The 14,406-nt window shown below is 42.9% G+C and overlaps 1 protein-coding gene across 1 annotated transcript in view; it reads left to right on the forward strand.

Moving 5' to 3' along the window:
* The first annotated feature begins 6,682 nt into the window (after nt 1–6,682).
* Nucleotides 6,683–14,406, forward strand: part of LOC124792094 (kinase D-interacting substrate of 220 kDa) — a 389,808-nt gene continuing 382,084 nt past the window's right edge. The window contains exon 1 of the mRNA XM_047257915.1: nt 6,683–6,786. The gene's annotated coding sequence lies outside the window, so the exon portion shown is untranslated. The remainder of the gene's footprint in view (nt 6,787–14,406) is intronic.

Here is a 14,406-nt window from a genome sequence, read left to right on the forward strand (position 1 = left end):
GTTGTGGCTAACCTGTGATGGTTCAATATATATCGCTGGTGTGATTGTCGATTGTGTCATGTTTATTTACTCTGTCGTTATCTCGAAAACATTCGTAATTAATTCTGTTTCTTGAGTCTCTGTTTTGTTGAAGTATAATAATAAGTAAAAGTAAAGTTATCAGAAATCCTCTGAAGGCTTTTAAGAAAAGGAGAAATGTTGGAAAGCCAATGGTATGTGTTATTACTGTAAACAATAAAGACGATAACCAACTGAGTGAACCTAACCTCTCAAGTACACCTGCCCATAGCAGTCAAAGTGGGAAAGAAAATACTTCACAGAAAAAGCTTGGTTCAATGAGTGAAAACTATGAATGATTTAAGGGCGAATCGGATGTAAATGAAATATTTGATATGTCGGTTCTCAAAGGAATTTTTTGAAACTGTGTAAGATGTATTCATTGTAGTGAAGTAGGTCTGGAACTCTCCATAATAAAGCACGTAGGACTTGCTAGTGAAATACAACTGAAATGTGATAAGTGTTCATACATGACCACCTTTTGGAACCGTGTTGCAGTAACTGCAACTGAAGAAAATGGTAGCAAAATCTACGAACACAACAACGAGCGATGCTTGTTTTAGACAAGGAATGCCTTCGGGCTGCGGATAGGGCTGTAAAGAGTCTAGAAATACAAGCAAGAGTAAACAGGAGGAGGAACAAGAGGAAGCTGGAGGAGGAGTTTGCAGGGGATGAAGATAATCCATCCTATGGACCTGGAATGCACTAAAAAGTTAATCCAATCTTTGTCGCTCGATTCCCAAAACTTTTATTTTCTCATACTAATTACATGTTTTCTAAGGATCTTCCAAACATATTTGTTTCAAACTTTCAATAAATGTTACACAGTACCTTCTGCATAATTTAACACAGCCTTTTTCCAAAAAACTGTATTTTTGAATATATAAATAAAAAATTGCAAAAAAATTTTGTGAATTTTCATTAAAATTGAAAAAAATCATCTTTAATTACTGAACTCAAATTTTGTAAAATCCCTGTGTTAAGTTGTAGCCCATATTCCAATAAATAATCTGTAAAGAGTTCAACTTCCTACCTCAAATACTTTGTGAGGAAAGATGTAATTTATAGGCGTTATTTTAACATTGCAAGTATAGGGCGTTCCGGAGCCCCTTAAACTGTTCGTTCCATTCAACATGTCCTGCAATTCTTCCTCACTTTCATTAAGGCTACCAATGCCGTCAGCGAATCTTATTATTCATATCCTACCCTTTCACCCTGAATTTTAATCTCACTTTTGAAACTCTCTCTTATTTACGTCATTGCTGCTTCGAAGTTTCCTGCACGGTATTGTTATACCTGTTCAGTGTTGCCAAGCTTACATTGTTTATATCTTTCGACTATGCCGCTTTGGGTTAATCATTTTAAGATAGCAAAGACTTCTTCTGCTTTAAGCTGGTATGCTTCATCAAACTTTTAAACTCATGTTTCCTGTACACATGAAATTATCATCATTTCACTGAAATGTGTTGTTCACAATATGTAAACTGTTCAGCTGTGGTATTTAGTTATTCTTCTCTGTCATCTGGAAATGCTCATTGCAGTCAGAAATCGATAGTTTGATGACAAATTGTTTTGATCACCGACTTGAAATAAAGAAGAAACCAAAACAGACAATGATTTACTACTAATGAAGAACAAAAATGTGCAATGGAAAATGTTGAAATCGGCAAACTCAAATGTTATTGTTAGCCAAAAAGTACCTTGCAAATAAAATTACTTGAAACTGAAGTTCATGAGTCTATATTTTCTTCTCTTTAAAAATTTTGTCGTCAACCTCTCAGTTGGGGTACTTAAAATATTAATTTACAGTTTTTCATTATATAATAACAATGTAATACTAATCTTTAGCTTAAAATTTCTTCGTTCCTAGAATACGGCTTGCTGATGTGTTGCAGGGCATGTCTGGGCAAATTGTGGAGTTACTGTGAGCCAGGCCACAAAGCCACAATGTTCAAAAACAGAATTACGCAAAAAAATGTTTTTCTAAATGCATTCCGTAATTTACTTACTCGTACAGCCACACATTAAAAAAGTCGTGAAAAAACGTAAGCCAGTATAAGCCCAGATAATACATGTAGTACTTCTACATCAAGTGAATCAGTTGTTCCTTCTCTGCTGTGTTAAATGTCGCATCAGCTGTGAATAAAATATGTGGTATTATTTCTTTTACATGAAATTCATTATATTATTTTATAATAAGCTACATCTGTATCTACATCTAAATGGGTACTCTGCAAATCTCACTTAAGTTCCAGGCAGAGGGTTCATCGAACCACCTTCACAATAATTCTCTATTATTCCAATCTCAAACAGCGTCGCGAAAAAAAACGAACACTGTAACTTTCCGTGCGAGCTCTGATTTCCCTTATTTTATTATGATGGTCGTTTCTTCTGTGTAGCTCGGCGTCAACAAAATATTTTCGCATTCGGAGGAGAAAGTTGGTGATTGAAATTTCGTGAGAACACTCAGTCGCAACGAAAAACGCCTTTTTTTATTGATGTCCACTCCAAATCCTGTATCAAGTCCGTGACTCTCTCTCTCTCTCTCTCTCTCTCTCTCTCTATTTCCCGATAACACAAAACGTGCTGCTTTTCGTTGAACTGTCTCTATGTACTCCGTCTGGTGACGGTCCCAGACCGTGCAGCTGTACTCCAAAATAGACGGAAAAGCGTAGTGCAGGCAGTGTCATTAGTAGATGTGTTGTATTTTGTAAGTGTTCTGGAACTAAAACGCAGTCTTTGATTTGCCTTACCCACAACGTTTTCTGTGGGTTGTTCCGATCTAAGTTGTTCGTAACTGTAATTCCTAGGTATTTAGTTGAATTTACACACTTTAGATTTGATTGATTTACCGTGTAACCGAAGTTTAACGGATTAATTTTAGCACTCATGTGGATGATCTCACACTTTCCCTTATTTAGGGTCAACTGCCAATTTTCGCACAATTCAGATATCTTTTCTAAATCGTTTTGCAGTTTGTTTTGATCTTCTGATGACTTTATTAGTCGATAAACGACAGCGTCATCGGCAAACAACCTAAGACGGCTGCTTACATAGTCTCGTAAATCATTTGTATAGATAACAAACAGCAGAGGGCTTGTAACACTACTTTGGGGAACGCCAGAAATCTCTTCTGTTTTACTCGATGGCTTTCCGACAGTTGTTACGAACAATGACCCGACTGACAGGAAAACACAAATCCAGTCATGTCGTTGAGACGATATTCCATAAGCAAGCAGTTTCACTACAAGCCGCTTGTCTGGTACAGTGTCAAAAGCCTTTCGGAAATCTAGAAATACGGAATCAATTTGAAATCCCTTGTCAATAGCACTCAGCACTTCGTGCGAATGAAGAGCTTGTTGTGTTTCACAAGAACGATGTTTTCTAAACCCAAGTTGACTGTATATCAATAGACCGTTTTCTTCGAGGTAATTCATAATATTCAACGCAATATATGTTCCAAAATCCTGCTGCATACCGACGTTAATGATATGAGCCTGTAATTAAGTGGATTAATCCTATAACCTTTCTTGAATATTGGTGTGACCTGTGCAACTTTCCAGTCTTTAGGTACGGATCTTTCGCCGAGCGAACGGTTGTGTATGATTGTTAAGTAAGGAGCTAACGCATGAGCATACTCTGAAGGAACCTAATTGGTATACACTCTGGATCGGAAGACTTCCTTTGCAGCACTGTCCTCACTACTATTTCCGTCCCTATCGCGTACAGAAGGCATCGATTGTGTCTTGTCACTGCCGTACTCTACATAGACCAGAATTTCTTTGGATTTTGTGCCACGTTTCGAGTCGAAGTTTCGTTGTGGAAACTATTATAAGCTTCTGCCCGCGCTAAATTTCGAGTTTCTGTAAAAGCCCGCCAATTTCTGAGATTTGACGTTCGTTTACATTTGGCATGTTTTTTTTTTTTTTTTTTTTTTTTTTTTTTTTTTTTTTTAACATTGTTCTGCCCTCTTTTGTGTACCAAGGGAAATCAGCTGCGTCATTCGTTAATTTATTTGCTATAAACCTCTCAACTGTTGTCGGTAGTAAGTTTTTGAATTCCAGCCACATTGGTCTACACTTACACTGTTAGTTTGGAAGGAGCGGAGATTGTCCCTCAGGAAGGCAGAAAGCAAATTTTTATCTGCTGTTTTGAATAGATATATTTTTCGTTTATTTTTGGAGGATTTGTGGTTACAGTATTGAAACTCGCTACGACAACCCTGTGTTCACTAATCCCATATCCTGCTCGTTATTAGCTAAAGATTATTTGTTGCTAATAGGTCAAGTGTGTTTTCACAACCGCTTGCTATTCGCACGGGCTCATGAACCAACTGCTCGAAAAAGTTTTCAGAGAATGCAGTTAGCACAACTTCGGACGATGTTATATGCGTATTTTCATCACAATATCGAGTGTAAATTAAAGTTTCCACCAACTATAATTGTATGAGTCTCGTACGTGTTCGAAATTAAACTCAAGTTTTCTTTGAACCTTTCAGCAATTTGTATCATCGAAATGGGAGATGGGTAAAAGAATCCAATTATTATTTTATTCCCGTTGCCAAGAATGACGTCTACTCATAATAACGCACAAAAATTATCTACTTCACTTTCGCTACAAGATAAACTACAAGCAGCAACAAACACACAATCGCCAACAGTGTTCAGCCTAACCTTTCCGAACACCGCTAAGTCCTTCGCAAAAATTTCGGCAGAACTTATCTCCGGTTTTAGCCACCTTCCAGTGCCTATAACGATTTGAACATGTGCTTTCTATTAATGCTTGGAGCTCTAGAACTCTCCCAAAACACCTACGACAATTTACAATTGTTGTATCGAGTGTTCCTGGCTCTACATTCTTCCTGTGGTCGACCTGCATCCTCTGAGGCTGAAGCCCTTACGTTTCTGCGAGACCCTCTAACCTAAAAAACCGCCCAGTCCACGTCACACAACCCCTGGTACCCGTATAGCCGCCTCCTACGTGTAGTTGACTCCTGACGTATTCAGCGGAATCAGAAACCCATGGTGCAAGTCGAGGAATCTGCAGTCTACACGGTCGCAAAATCGCCTGAGCCTCTGATTTAGACCCTCCACTCGACTCCGTACCAGAGGTACACAATCGGTCCAGTCGACTATGCTGCAAATGGAGAGCTCTGCTTTCATTTCGCAAGCAAGACTGGCAGCCTTACCGCTTCTGTTAGCCGATCGAAATCAGAGAGAATCTCTTCCGATTCAAAGTGACATGGCAACCAAGTTTAATTAACTAGAATCTACCGCTCTTAATAAATAACCATACAAAAACATTCATTGGTGGATGTGAGGTCCGCCAGTTATGCAAAACACCGTTTTTCTCAGTACCCAAACTGGCGGACCTCACATTCAACAATTTTAACTGCACACACGGCCAATACAAGGAGCTGCACATCAAAATGATGGCAAAAACATTCACGCTTAGCAATCACAGAAGCTTACATTAGAAATGGTGCTACCAGAACCTAAGTAAAATATAAAATTCTCCGGTGTAAACAAAGACGTCAGTCGGCAACATGGTGGATTCTGCACAATTCTTGTGCAAAATGCAAGTGGAAAAAGTGTGTGTGTGCGCCACGATTATGAAGGCGGAAATCGGAATGACGACAAGCAGAGTAGAAAGTAAATACGTCTAACCAGTAACATATTGTAATGCACAACCTATGAGGTATGGCTAAATAAAACCATTAATTTGCGCGCAGGACAATTGCAACACCCGAATTGCTGTTCTTCTCGCGATGTAAAACTGAAGATTGTATGTGTGCTACTCCAAGTGAAGATAGGTGAAAGTCGGAAACGCATACTGGCATGAATGAAAAAAATCATACAAAAGCATTGGTTGCTGCACTTCTTAAAATAATATAATTCACAGCCACGGAGCTCAACAACCACTAAAATGGATAAGCCACTGTTAAAAGTTGTTTAATCAAGTATGGGCTGTAGATAGGTTTTTGCGGAGTGGCACATTGCAGGCGCACCAACAGAGTACGACGTCACCGTGTAGTCACCGGTCTCCGACGTAATGCTCAACGAAAATTGGCGAGGAGTTTATTAACACTGTTGTGTTGTGACGGAAGCAAGACTGGCTCCCTCCTCCCGCCACATTTTATACTTTTTGTGCTTCTTGGCCCGGGTGGTTTCATCCCCCTCCGCATTTGACACCGCTGACCTTTGTACGGCGTCGGCACGGGCACAGCGATCGGTAGTGGGAGGACGGGATTGGCGCGTGCGAGCTCGGTGCCGAAGCGCGGGCGCGAGGGGTGAAGGACGGGGTGGGGGGAGGGAGCAGGGGGAGTTTGAAGGGGCGGGCGGAAGGTGGGGGCGGGAGAGCGGCTAGCACCTTTGTGCCCCGCTCCAGCCTCGGTGCGCCGGATCGATGCTCGGCGCGGTTGCCAGGCGGGCCAGCCTGTCGCTCTGCCACGTTGGCAGCACTGCCCGGAGCGCTCCCGACGATGCGGGGGCGTCGGGGCGGAGGAGGAGACACACACCGACGGACGGCGCGGGGCGGCGAGGGGAGAGGGGGCGGGTAGGAAGATAGGGGGAGGGGTTGTGCCAGCGGCGCGGCGCGGCTCGGTGCAGCTCGGCCAGAACAAAGGCTGGCAGTGGCGCGCCAGGATGGCCCACGGCCCGCAGCCACAGACGGCGCCGACGCTGCTGCTGCTGCTGCGGCCGCCGCTGCTACAGCTGATCCTTCCAACAGGTACCGTGCCGGCTGGCCGCCAGCGCCTCGCGCCGACGCCACCGCTCGCTTCCACTCCCGCTGTCCACCTCTTACCGCCTTCCAAAGTCAGTCTCTCTCTCTCTCTCTCTCTCTCTCTCTCTCTCCCTCTCCTACCGCAACATTTCTTTGTTCCTCGGCTCAAGGTTATTTGCGATTCACAAGGGTTTTCCTCAGTGCTTAGTTCCCATAGCTTCACCACTCGCCGCTACCACTGAATTGCGTGCTCTGTACCGCCACTGCCGACTCGCCTACATCTGAGCTCTGAAGGTCACTATTACGTGTTTGGCACAGTGTACGTTTTATTGTACCATATTTCACAGTTTCCTCCCGTTCCTTCCAAGAGTCGAGACTGGGGAGCAAGAATTACTACAAACGTGGTTACGAGCAGGCTATCACTGGTCTGAACTTTATCTTCCCGTTCTCTACACTACTAATGCGTAGGAAACTAGAGTACATTCGTAGTTTCCGTCCAGAATGCCGATTCTTTGGTTTGAAAAACAAATTTCGCGAAATACATTTTTCACGAGAGCAATCTTCCGTTACGGTTATGTCGCTAAGTATACAAACTTGCGTCAGTTCGAGCTGCTCTTCTTTATATATACTCGGTGAACACTCCTCTTAGAGTATTACACGGATCCCACATACTTGAACAGTATTCCAGTACAGGCTGTGCCATTTTTGCTGATCTCTCCCGATGTATTCTACAACTGAGCCAAATCCTTCTACTTACGTCACATCTAACTGAGCCTAAGTATTTGTACCATTTCATTTTCTTGCGCTGTGGTACAGCAAGATGTGGTTATATGGTCTGACTAAAAGACTAACGAGTCTTGTTTAAATTAGTCAGACGTTGCTACGCGTTCTTTTACGATTCGTGGAGTAAACAGTTTTGCATCTCTTTTTGCGTTCAGAGCTAATTGCCGATTTTTGCACCACACGGATACTTTCTCAAAGCCTTATCGGACACTACTACCGTCTTGGTTTTGGCTGACCAACTCCCACTAAAGCAACGCTGTTACAAATTTAGCAGTTGTGTGTAATTTCAATGTACTTTTATCTTAGAGGGCAGTCGCCCCCCTCCCTTTACATTACTGTCTGAAAGTATGGCGTCGGTTTAAACTCAAACGACGTTGCGTTCGTGAGAGTTACACTGATGGACTGTTCTCCAAGATATTTCTCCTGAAGATGGAATTAAGACTTCGAAGCAATTCATGGCATATCACGAGTAATTTGTTCCCTTAACAGCTGAACGTAACCACAGTTACGGGTTTTAGGAATGATTGTATGTAAGATACTAGAGATATGTTTGATAGAACCGAGGCTGCTACGATTTGCTGTAGCCTCTACGACAGCATTCATGTCGTTTATGATTCTTAACTGGGAATTGGGCTAATGTAATTAACTCCAACGCTAGGTTTTCTCATCGAAAAAAGTTTTTACATGACGGAAACAAGAACAGATGTAAGTAGAAAAACGTGTATGTCGCCCTTTCGTGACATCTGATAGCATCAGCAGACACTGTAGCGACCAACAGGTTACACCCAGCAGCAACAATTGGCCGTCTACCTGTTACAAATTTCAAAAACCGCTGTGCGGGTAATATCCAGCAGCAGTAACACTCCGCTCAGGCTGCTCAGACTACTTGATACTTTGCTGGCAGAGTTTGGAAGCGAATACTGTACGAAAAGCTGACCGCTTGGTGATGGCGAGGAAGCAGTTGTTGGTCTCTCTGCTCTTATGTGAGACCCAGAGCAATTTCCGAATACTAGCTTCTAGTCCGGATGTACCATGAAAAGATAGAACATTATTTGCAGTTCTTGTGAAGCGCTTCTTCTCGATGAGGAGATTCCAAGGGAGCTGCCGCAGTTCATCCTGCGTCAAAAATGAAACCTCGCAAAAATATACAGAAGTTCAGTTTCAGTTTGTAATCGAAACCTCAGTAAGTCATCACCATAGCAACTGAAACATGAGTTGTAATGTCGTCAGCGTCTTCGCAAGTGTGGCAGTCTGGTGGAAAGATACTTCACCCACCGGTAAATTTCGTAACAGTGACCTAAATGCACCTTTTGAATTTTTGTCACTCACACGCAGCACAATGTTATCACGAATCGTTTAACAAAGGTTCATCTTTCGTGGCACTGGGAAGTATTTCGTGCTCATTCTGCAGTACCTTCTCTCGTGTTAAACATGCAACAGCATAGCTATATCACCGTTCTGATTCGCTTGCCATTCCATTACTTGAGTGTGCTGTGTTCAGAAATTTAGATCCCTTTCGGAATCGATTTTCCTTTTCTTGCTGTTTCGTTACAATTACCCGCTGGCACTACAAACGCTGGAGATGATTATGCATTGCCTTAGATTCTGTGGTTGCTTACGTAAGAACATAGTATATTCAAATTCTGCAAACAGTTTTTGGAACGTTTAACACGAGTCTTTTAGACAACAGAAATTCTTAGGAATTTTAGGAGGAGAACTAGTGGAATTTAGCAGAGACCAGTTAATGTAAAGCTCTTTCTTCGCTTTTTTAAATAGTTTTTGCTGATCTTGTAATTTTCCGTTTGTGCCATAGAAGTTTGTTTCTCCCCCATGAGCCCTTTATCACAGGTTTCAGATTTCCCAATAAATCAGGTCACTTTCGCACTGCTTCCCACGCTTGCATTAATTTTGGGTTGGTTGGTGTCATGTGGACGAAACAGATTTAGATATGTAACCTGCGAATCACTGTAACCTGCTGGCAAAGTGTACTTTCTTTTAAACTGTAGCATGCATTGCGAATTATTTCCGCTCCATTCCTGGATACAGCTTGGGAAGAAGAACTGCTCACAGGTCTCTGTGCGAGCTTTTGGCAGAATTTCGTTCAGTATAAATAAGGGCAAGTTATGTCGTCATTGGACATTTATGGATTTCTCAGCAAATGGCCGTTTTTAAAACGGACTAAATAAATTTTCACTAAGCAATGGGTATCTTTTTCCTACCTCTACGTATTCTTCAGCAATCCTGCGAAGTTTCGCAAACAGTGAAACAGATCTCCTACCGTCGCGCATTGTATGTACACAATCGATTTTAACTATTGGTCAAACTCCTTCTGGACTAATTAACATGAAGATTTCGTTCTCATGGCAGTTATTTGTTGAACCATTGTACACACACATTTGAACAGTTTATGTTCTGTTGCAAGCGGGTAGCTTTACTTTCGCGACGGCCTCTCTCCCACCTTCCAGACCTACAGTAACAAAGATCTCTCCTGCATACCAAGAGGGACAAACACTTCCATAAGAAAGACGTGAAAAAAATGGCTTAGCAACAGCAGTGTAAAGCTTTGAGGGCGACCGCCATTTTTTCACAACCACCTTTCTTCCAGAAGTGCTAGTCCCACTTGTTAAGCAGGATATCTTGTGACAAGTTTGGAAGGTAGGAGAGGGGCTCTAGCGAAAGTAAAGCTTCCCGCTTGGGACCTGACTGGACAGCTTGGTCGGTAAGAGCATTAACCGCGAAACACAAGGGTCTGATTTCGAGTTCTGCGCCGGCACACAGTTATAATCTGCGATCAAGTTTCAGAGCAGTAGTTTTTCACCCGTTTCCATATTTCTCTTGCAGTGTAAATACGACTCCAAAAGCAGCCTGTGACCACAGAAATACAGTGCCACAGCTCGCTCACAAAAGTCGTATATACAAATCGTCTAGTTCTTATTAACTTAAATAAACGCACCTGATGATGGAAGCTGTAATTACACGAAATGTTCAAGAATTGTTATTGGTTACAGTTGGTTGTATTTCTGACTGAATCTTTTTCGATTTTGCTGCACTGACGAACTTGCCAAAAACACGAAACTGAACTGGAAATAGCAAACCGATGGAGCTAGTGCACTGGATTCGCACCCGACAGGATGGCGGTTCATCTGCGACGGGCCACAGACATTTAGGTTTTCCGTGGTTTCCCTAAATCGCTTAAGGAAAATTCCAGGATGGGCCCTCTGAAAAGGACATGGCCGGTCCCCTGCTGATCTTTCCCCAATCCGGAATTCTGTTGCGTCGCTAGTCATAGCCGTCGAAGCAATGCTGAACCCTAATCTTACTTCTTCGCTGGAGGATGAGCAAGTGCTCATCTATATATGTTTATTCCGCAAGTCACTATGTATAGCGCGGCGTATTGTAGATTTTCTGCCCTATGCCATTCGCATACTGCGTGACGGGACATTCGGGGGGGGGGGGGGGGGGAGGAGGAGGAGGAGGGACAGACTAACGTCCATGTCCCTAAGCAGTCGCGCTTATCTTTTTCTCGTGATCGTTACGCGAGTACGATGACAGCATAATTGTCGCAGTGTTATTCGAATACATGTTTTCTAAATTTACTCAAGAGCATACCGCGAAAACCACGTCGTCTATATTCCAAGGTCCCCATTTAAGTTTCCCAAGCATTTCTGTTACACTCTGTAGCAACGTGGCTCTAAATTCGTTCGACGTCTGTTACCATGCCTACCTGATAATGACTCCAACCGCTGGACCACTAGAATAGGTCGCTCTATCGTCTTGCGTGCTCTTTCCTTGACGGCTGCACGACGTCTTTCCAATAATCTTCCCCACAAATGTAGGTGTCCCGTTCGCCTTCCCTAACACTGATTTTACGTCATCGCCGCCTTTCATATTGCCTCTTAGTGTTACTTCCACGCAGGATGTTAATCAGTGTTCGGCGGTCTACGGCGCTGCAGTCATGGACTGTGCGGTTGGTCCCGGCGGAGGCTCGAAAAATGGTTCAAATGGCTCTGAGCACTATGGGACTTAACATCTATGGTCATCAGTCCCCTAGAACTTAGAACTACTTAAACCCAACTAACCTAAGGACAGCACACAACACCCAGCCATCACGAGGCAGAGAAAATCCCTGACCCCGCCGGGAATCGAACCCGGGAACCCGGGCGTGGGAAGCGAGAACGCTACCGCACGACCACGAGATGCGGGCGGAGGTTCGAGTCCTCCCTCGGGCATGGGTGTGTGTGTGTTTGTACTTAGGATAATTTAGGTCAAGTAGTGTGTAAGCTTAGGGTCTGATGACCTTAGCAGTTAAGTCCCATAAGATTTCACACACATTTGAGCATTTTTTTCATCAGTGTTCTTGTAATCGAATACATCTACGTCTACGTGACTGCTCTGAAATTCACACTCAAGTGCCTGGCGCCTGACAGGGGGTTCATATAACAACGTTCACTTCATCTTCCGTTCGACTGTCGAGAGAAAGGAACACTTAAATATCTGCGTACGGCTCTGATTTGTCATATTTCATTATGATTATTATTTCTCCCTATGTATGTGGGCGTAGACAGAATATTTTCGCATTCGGAGGGGGAAGTTGGTGCTCGACATTTTGTGAAAAGTTCTCGCAGCAACGAAAACCGCCCGTCTTTTAATAATCGTCACCCCCATACTCGCATTTTATATCCGTGGTACTCTCTCCCCAATTTCTCAGTAGTACAAAACGAGCAGCCCTTCTCTGGATTTTAACGATGTCTTCTTTCAGTTGTATCTGGTAGGGATCCCATGCCGCACAGCGGTGGTCTGAAGACGGACGAGCGTATTGTAGACAGTCCCTTCAGTAGACCTGTTGCATCTTCTGCCAATAAAGCGCACTCCCTGGTTGGCCTTCTGCACAACATTATCTAAGTGATCGTTTCAGTTTAAGGTGTTCGTAACTGCAGTGCTTAGGACTCAGCTGAAATAACAACCTTTAGATTCGTGCGATTTATCGTGTAACCGAAATTTATCGACTTCCTGTTAGTACTCATGTGGGTATCTCGCACATTTCATTATTTAGGGTCAACTGTCACTTTTCGCACCATACAGACATCTTGTCTTCACCATATTGGAACTGGTTTTATCTTCTGATGGCTTAACAGACGGTTAATGGCAGCATCATCTCCAAACAATCTAAGAACACTGCTCAGATTATCTCCTAAATCATTTGTATAGATTAGGAACGGTATAGCGCCTATAACACATTCTTGGGCTACGTCAAATATCACTTCTGTTTTACTCGATGACTTTCCGTCAGTTACCACGAAATGTGAACTTTCTCAAAAGGAGATAACGAATCCAGTCGCATAACAGAGACGATACTCCATAGGCAAGCAATTTGATTGTAAGTCGCTTGTGAGGAACGATATCGGAAGCCTTCTGAAAATTTAGAAATACGGAATGAGTTTGAGGTCCACTGTCGATAAACTCATTACTTCACGAGAATAAAAGAGCAGGTTACGTTGCATACGATAAGTATTATCACAATCCGTGCTGTGTGTCAAGAGAGAGTTTTCATCGAAGTAATTCATAATCTTCGGACACAGTATATGTTCCAAAATCGTACTGCAAATCGACGTCAGCGCTGTGGTTGTCTAACTCACCGGATTACTCCTACTTCGTTTTTTGTGTGTTGGTGTGACCTGAGCAACTTTCCAGTCATCAGTGCAGGTCTATCGTCGACGACTGGTAAGTATGGAGCCTTTATGTCAACGTACTCTGAAAGGAATTAGTTGGTAAGCAGTCTGGACCGGAAGTCTTGCCTTTATTACGTGATTAGAGTTGCTTCGCTACTCGGAGGATATCTACTTCTATTCTTGATTCAAATTTTGAAATATTTACTTCGTATTCTTTGGCGAAGAAATTTCGGAAATCTGTATTTAGTAACTTCGCTTTCGTGGTAGAATCGTTGGTACAATTACCATTGGTTTACTTTTATCACAGGCGTTATCTCATATTTACCTTGATTTAAGGGAATCTGCCATTCTTTGCGCCAAATGGACACGTTGTCAAAATCTTTGTGCAGTTTCACACAATCGTCCGACGATACTCTCCTGAACATAATCGTTAGCGATTAGAGTTGTAGTGCTGTTGATACTATCTGATAAATTATGTATACGTATCATGTATTGAAAACAGACTTTCTGTACGCTTCCTTGGGCCACACCAGATGTTACTTTCGATTCTGTGGAAAACTCGCCGTCCAGTACAACGTACTGGGCTCTGGTAGTGAAATATTGATCTAGCCCATCATTCCGAATGATCGTATCACGATTAGAAGTCGATTTGAATTTACGCGTGCGATTAGAGTACAGGGTTTGGCACATACTATAAGCAGAGCTAGCATAAATGAATCGATCGTTGTCAGAGTTCTGTATTTCCCAAAGTAATACATGTACAGATACGAGTTATGTAGGTATAAAGCCTAGTTTGCAGTGTGGCTGGCAATTGGCGTTATGAGCGATTGCCTTGACAAAATGGCTACAAAGCAGGAAAAGTGCTTTTATGTGTTGAAATACGCGAGATGTTTATCTGCTGCAAGAGTGGAGCGTGCACTCAGAAGGAATTGTGGAAAAGAACCGCCATGTAAAGTGAACATATAGATGAAGCCGTGGAAAGCGGGAGGGAACATTTCGCACGCCGTCCAAAAACATCATCAACGGTCTGCGCAAGCCACGGACTTTGAATATCGCAGCAAATTCTGTGGAGTATCCTGCGACGGCGGTCACATCCCAAACCGAACCGTCTGCAGTTCGTGCAACAATTACAACCGGAAGATTATGGCCATCGCCTTCACTTTTGCGTTGCAAC

This window comes from Schistocerca piceifrons, chromosome 1, assembly GCF_021461385.2.
Source record: "Schistocerca piceifrons isolate TAMUIC-IGC-003096 chromosome 1, iqSchPice1.1, whole genome shotgun sequence".
NCBI classification, from domain to species: Eukaryota; Metazoa; Arthropoda; class Insecta; order Orthoptera; family Acrididae; genus Schistocerca; species Schistocerca piceifrons.